The following is a 6,443-nucleotide window of genomic DNA, read 5'->3' on the forward strand; positions in this document are numbered from 1 at the left end:
CTGGGGCAAGTCAGGCCAGGCTGGGGTAGGGGGTGCCTGGCTTGCAGAGGGGCAGCTCAGACCCAGGGCTTATGAAGGGGGCCCGCAGGCTGGATGGAATCGCCTGGTGGGCCGAATCTGGCCCGCTGGCCATATTTTGCACACCCCTGCTATATAGTGACTGTAAGGTCATAAGAGACTGAGGGAATGGCAGAAAGGAGAATTTATTCTCACTGACAGCTTACTAATCACGTTGGTTGCTTGCGACGTTAAAAAAAATGTGCTTCATCGGAAGAAACAACATGTTACAGAGGTGGCAAAGCTCAGTCAAAGTATAGATCAGGCACTTCAACAGGGTATTTGGCTCTTTTATCCAATAGCTGATTAAATCAGCTGTTAGATTATTTTGGCTTTTTTTTTTGCCAAAAAAGCTCCACTAAAGTGCCCTATCTATACAGACTTTACATGAACTGGATCCAACTAAGGAGCTGCCTTTTCTGGGCATGTGCTAGACTCAGCATGGGGGTGCACCGAGTTTAAAGAAAAGCAGCAGGGCTTTTTTGTTTTGTTTTTTAATGCCTGCAAGCACCCACCATGTATTATTTATAGAAGGCCAAAACATTCAGTATACTAACCCATTAGATGAAGGTGAAGAACTTGCTTTTCCCCACAGACCTACCTTAAACCAGGAAAATCCAGACTTTAAATTCTTAAAGAAAAGCAAAAAGCCTTGAAATATTCCAGGTTCTTTGTGCAGCAGGTCAACCCCTCTCCCCCCGTCCCTTAAATAATTCTGACAGTCATTTTGCAGATACAGCACCAAGGCCTACATTCCTATGCCATTTTGTATGCTAATTAATGGTACCGTACTGCTGTATTCTGCATCCTATGCTTCTCAAAAGCTTCCTCTAGAGATCTTCAGTGCTGATATTTTAACTATTTCTTTCACTCATTTCATTCAATTGCCCAACTACATACAATGCCTAATCCAGAGTTTGATACAGACAGTGCATACATTTTGACCGCTGTACAGTGCATGCTCAGTTTCTTCCCCATACAGTAACTGGAAACTACAATGAGCTACCCATTTTCTGTTCTCTACCCTCCTCCTCCAGACCCAGTTATTGAAGGCTGACCAAGTGAAGTTATGTGCTCTTATGAATTTCATTAACAGCAGAGTCAAAGTTATTAACTTACCAATAATAGTGCACTTGCTGTCAATATAAATAACCAGTTTCTTGATGTTTTGACTCTGCTTGCTCAACTGCTTTGCAGGCTGCCTAAGGAAACTCCTTCAATGCAATCCCAATTCAGAATAACAATGTGAACATTAAGTACATAGAAGGAGGACAACTACAGTGTCTTCAGTGTTGAAACAGGCATGTATAGATTGCCACACTACTATCAGTGGCCTACCCAGTTGATGTTCCCTGGCATTAACAAACTAAAAATACTAAGAGGACTGTAAAAGAAACACAATAGCAAACAATCATGGAACAACCAGGTGTTATTGCATTGCTCATAGGCTTGTAGCACAACTGATTCCCATATCAGGCGAGAGGAAAAAAAGGTGAAAACTGCCAAATGAAAAGTAACTTAGCAACAGGAAAGTTGCTGATAGCAAAAAAAGGCCACCAAACAATCCTCTAACATCTGACCTTCCTCAAGAAAGGCTCTGATAGGTACCAATCAAATCAGAAGCTTCCACTGCGCAGTGGGTGTCTGTTCTTCCCCCTAACCAGCATGCAAGTGACTTGAGCTAGGCTTTCTCCTTTTAACTCCACCCTCCAAGCATATTATTTATTGCAAATATAGCAATAAGCCCATGGTACCTAACAAGCTACCTTCTGTCCCAATGTGCAGCTGGCATAGTCCATTGTACTACCAGAGAAAGTTACTACTTAAGCCCTCCCAAGTAAAGACTAGCTTAGCTTCTGAAGCATGAAACTAAACATACCCTACCTATTTATCTTTAGTGAGCATGATGATAAACCTGTGTCTAATGCGTTTTTGAATCCTAAATCCTTGGCTTGATATATTCTTCTCCCCAAGGTAAACTGTGCCTTATGCTAAAAAAGCTTCACTTCAGTTTTGAGAGTTGCCTTTCAGTGTAATTAAAAGTTTATTTTTTCTTATTAGAAGTATTTGCATCACCTTCAGTACACTAAATGTTCTGTATACTTCCATCACATCCCTTATTGTCTCCCACATAAACTCCAAAGAGTCCCAAGTTTCCACTACCTGTAAATCTTGCCATCACTTCTCTGAATTCCCTTCTACTTCTGAATGTTGTTCCTGAAATAGAACTAAGTTCAGTAAATCTCAACAGTGTTCTAGTCTATGTGAGCGTCAAACTACAGCAACTGTCTCTGCCAACTCCTATGCAGACACTATTAACAGAAATGCCAGCTTTTTCCTTGAACTATATCGAGACTAAACTCACCATATGCTAGAGGAGTGATGCCCAACTCACCTAGCCCTGCAGGCTGGGTAAGTGACACAGGGTCAGTCCACAGGCTCAGTATGGTGTGTGGAGCCATTTAGCCCAATGAGAGATAAATGGGCTCAGAAATTTGGCAGCAATCTTAATTCCTGTGGCTCTGGGAGCTGTGGCTATTAACTCTGCCATCAATTCCCCATCACCACATTTCCAGACCAGGAAGGAACCCCACAAGTCAGACAGCACTACTCCACAGGCCAGACCTGGCCCATGGGCAATATCTCAGTCATTCCTGGGCTAGAAGATCTCAGAGGTAGAAGCAAAGCTCTATTTCTACACTGTGGACTTTAACAGTCAATGAAGTTGGGCAGAGCCAGAACCTTCAGTTATTTTCCACAGTGATAACAGTTTTAGAAAAGTCTACAATGTACATATATTTCAGCTCTTTGGTTAGTCTGTCATGAGACAGCCTTTCACTAGTGTTTCTGTCTGAAAGCAATATGAAATAGATTAATGCATGCAACACAGAAATGCATGTATAGATATTGCGTTCTTGACAGAAGTGAGACAAAATACTTTTAGTTTAGTTTCCATCTACTTCAATCCTTACTTTTATGAAGCAGAAGAACTGCAACGTGATATCTGGGCATGTTTGGTCCTGTTACCATAGGGAAGCACAATCTACACTGAAAGCAACAATAGCTTTAACACACTTTTGCTCAACTGTGAAAACACTTGCAGAAAAGCCTGAATGCAATTTCCCTTAAGATATGTCCTTGCATTTGTCCAGGTTGAGTCTTGTTATAATTTTGTTCAAATTCCTACCTTATTTCGTTATTTCTACTCTCCCCAGAAGAGATTAACTCTTTCAGTTATACATCTGATTTGTCTCTTTTTGGTTCGCTACTTGTTTGATTTCGGCGAGATAATCTGACTGAGCATTCCCTTAGCAAGCAGGCCTGAATGTATTAGAAGTCACGTTCAAGACCAGCATCAGGAAATAATTTGTTTACAGAGATTTAAGTCACATCTCAAAACGCTTATGAGGACTGGTTTGGCCCTCAGTAGACACCTATTCCTGCACATGCCTTTTTACAACCATTACTTGAGCAGCAGCCATCTGTATAAATAACTGCAAAGTCACCTGCAAGAAAGAGAGTACCATCAAGACTGAGAGCTGAAATGCTTAAAAGGACAAACAAACCAGTAGTCTTCAAATAGAAAACTACCCTTCAATTTGCGAACATTGTTTCTGTAACTTTCTCAAGTACTGCTTCTACCTGCAGAATGAATACATGCTCATTCACTGGTAATGCGAAACATCAACATTATAACCTCAGCTTCTCCTAACAGCCTCAATTACCATCTAACCTCCTGAATCATTTTCTGTACAAGTGTCTTCTTGAAAGACATTCAGCTACAGTGAGAATTTAAGTGTTTATACTGTACTTACTGCAACTCTAGTTAAAAATCAAGGTTCTGACCCACTCCTGTAGCAAACAATTTTATGACCAGATCAAACCACATAACTTTAGCTAGCATTATGGGTTTCAAATGCACTTTTAAAGAACAGTTACACCCAGTATTTCCATTTGAAAAAATCCTGATTTGTCTTCAATTCAGATATCCAGCCCCACAAAAATAAAGGACAGCTTTGCAGTATGTTTGGAAACCTAGCATAACCTACACTTATGCCATGGAAGAAAGTCTTCCAGAGTCCAGAGCATCTCAAAGATGCCCGAGTGCCTCCAGATGCTAATTCTGGGAGCCACTTTCACAAAACAAATTCTGAATGTTACACAGTTTGACGAGTAGAGTTCCAAGTTTTCCAAGTCACGCAGATCTCTCCTACCTCTAACAGCCTGAAGTTGTTGCTGCTAGTTTCTTTTTTTCCTTCCCTCTGCCTTAATTTTTGAGATAGGATTCTGATATCCAATACTTCTCTAAACTGAGCATTTGCACAGCCACTTTGTTTCTACAGCTTTTAGCTTACTAGCTCCCATCTTTTGCTGTCAGTAAATGAATAACTGTGAACCAAACAGCAAATCAGTTCATATTCCCAGCTTTTCAGCAGCACAGAGCTGGGATACCTAAGATACAGCACAACAGAAAATGAGGCAGTTGCTACAGTTCTGAAAACCACAACAACTGATAACAATGCTGTCCTATATTCAGCCTTGTAGGGTCGCATAAGTATGACACCCTGACATTAATTCAAACCTCAACTTCTGAAACAATACCGAAAACTATTTAGTGGGGGATGCACCAACCACTACGCCATTTTCAATAGTGGCATTTCAATAGTGATTCAGAGAGATGCCGCACTGAAAGCCATTTCATCAAGATTTTATTTCTCTACTATGTATTCACCTGGATACTGTCAGTGGTCACAAACTGCCCTCCCTTTTCTATTTTTTTTTAAAGCCACTATTGGCACCTCCCTACTAATGATTTTCTAAGCAATTCCAGATGAAGGCAGGCTTCTTTTTATAACCACATCACAATGTAACTCATTTCCAAATTGAGAAATCTCTTATTAGGACAGGTTCTGGCTCTTAGTGAGAGCCTTAGAATCTAGTAAAGTTATAAGGTCCTGCAAACTAAAAGCTCTTCCTCAGAAGACAGCTCACATGGTCTTTATCATGTGCTGCAACTGTGACGTTTTGTTTCGAGGTCATTCGGGAGAGCTATCATTTTCCCATCCCACATGTGAACAGTTACTTGGACCTTAGGAAGAAACGAGTTGTTAACTTTAAATTTTACATTTCTACCAACACAGACACCCATATACAGTACTAGTTTGGTTTTACTTTATTAGGTAAAGCATTATACCAAGTAGCAATGTTACATTTGACTGTCTCACTTGAATTTCCAGCTCTCTTTCAAAGAAGAGAGAAAACGAAAAAGGCATCATTAGTAAGTTAGGTTATGATGGTAGAAACCCACCCCTCAAGGGTCCTACAATCCCTTTCCACGTGCTGTACACATGTAATATTGTTTAGGTTTTGTGCAAAGCTTTTCCTGTTAGAAGTTTATGTCCCTGGTATATCTGAACTGCCGAGTTGTGCCAGCGATTAACACAGCCATCGTCACCAGCACATCTTAGCAACAGCATAACAAAGTTACTCTTCAATTAAAGTTAATTGAATCCTTAAAGTTAGTTAGATCAAACGTATAACATGCAAACAACTTGGGGCCATCGCTGAGATCATCCCCCCCCGACTCTGTTACGTTTCACCGCGATGAGCACTCCGCCTCGCCCGGCTGCGCTGCAGCACGCCGAGGCCGAGGCCGAGGCCGAGGCGGCGCTCACCTGCACACCTTGCCCCGAGCCGCGCCCCCCCCAGCCCCGCCCCTCGGCCACAACAGGGCCGCGCCGGCTTCGCCCGCGGGGCTTCAGCTGCCGCTCGGGACGAGCGCGGGTCCCGCCACCGCCCCGCGCCCCTCTGCGCAGACCCGCCTCGCCTCGCCTCGCCTCGGCGCTGGGATGCAGCTGCTCCCCGGGGGCTTCAGCGCGGCCCCGGCGGGCCCGAGAGCGAGACCGCGGCTCCTGCCGGCCAGGGCCTCTCCCTCCGCACACAGCGGGGCACAGACCGAGCCGGCGAGCCCGCAAGGAGCGCCGCGTTTGTCCCACTTCCCCCGGTGTCCTGGGAAACTCCGCGCGGCCCCTCGCCCGGGAGCCCGGCTTTGACCAGGAGTGTGGCCCTCACTTAGTCGTCTCGGGTTTTTTACTGGTGAGTCTCACAGTATTGTGCCTGACTGCCCCGTTAGCTTTTTTCTTTCTTGAAGGGTCTGCTACTGCAAAAAGATTTCACATTCATTATAGGTTTTCACATGCATTTTACTTATACAGGCCATTCTTGGCTTACAGCGTTTCGCACTTACAACATTTATAAATTGACATCCTGTTTCAACTTTACGAAGCTCAATGTGATGCAACGCCATGTGAGGGAACAAGTTCGCTGCGTTTCCCATGTCCCTGGAGACCATCTGTCCAAACTTCCTTGGACACTGTCTTTAAGGA

At 43.5% G+C, this 6,443-nt stretch overlaps 1 protein-coding gene and 1 long non-coding RNA gene across 2 annotated transcripts in view; both read right to left on the reverse strand.

Moving 5' to 3' along the window:
• Nucleotides 1-1,313, reverse strand: part of LOC109300129 — an 8,437-nt gene extending 7,124 nt beyond the window's left edge. Inside the window, exon 1 of the long non-coding RNA XR_002098135.1 lies at nt 1,177-1,313. This is a non-coding gene — a long non-coding RNA (uncharacterized LOC109300129). The remainder of the gene's footprint in view (nt 1-1,176) is intronic.
• The window catches only part of ADI1 (acireductone dioxygenase 1), a 70,913-nt gene that overhangs the window by 27,848 nt on the left and 36,622 nt on the right, over nt 1-6,443 (reverse strand).

Source organism: Gavialis gangeticus, unplaced genomic scaffold, assembly GCF_001723915.1.
Source record: "Gavialis gangeticus isolate Ggan-Ray unplaced genomic scaffold, GavGan_comp1, whole genome shotgun sequence".
NCBI lineage: Eukaryota > Metazoa > Chordata > Crocodylia > Gavialidae > Gavialis > Gavialis gangeticus.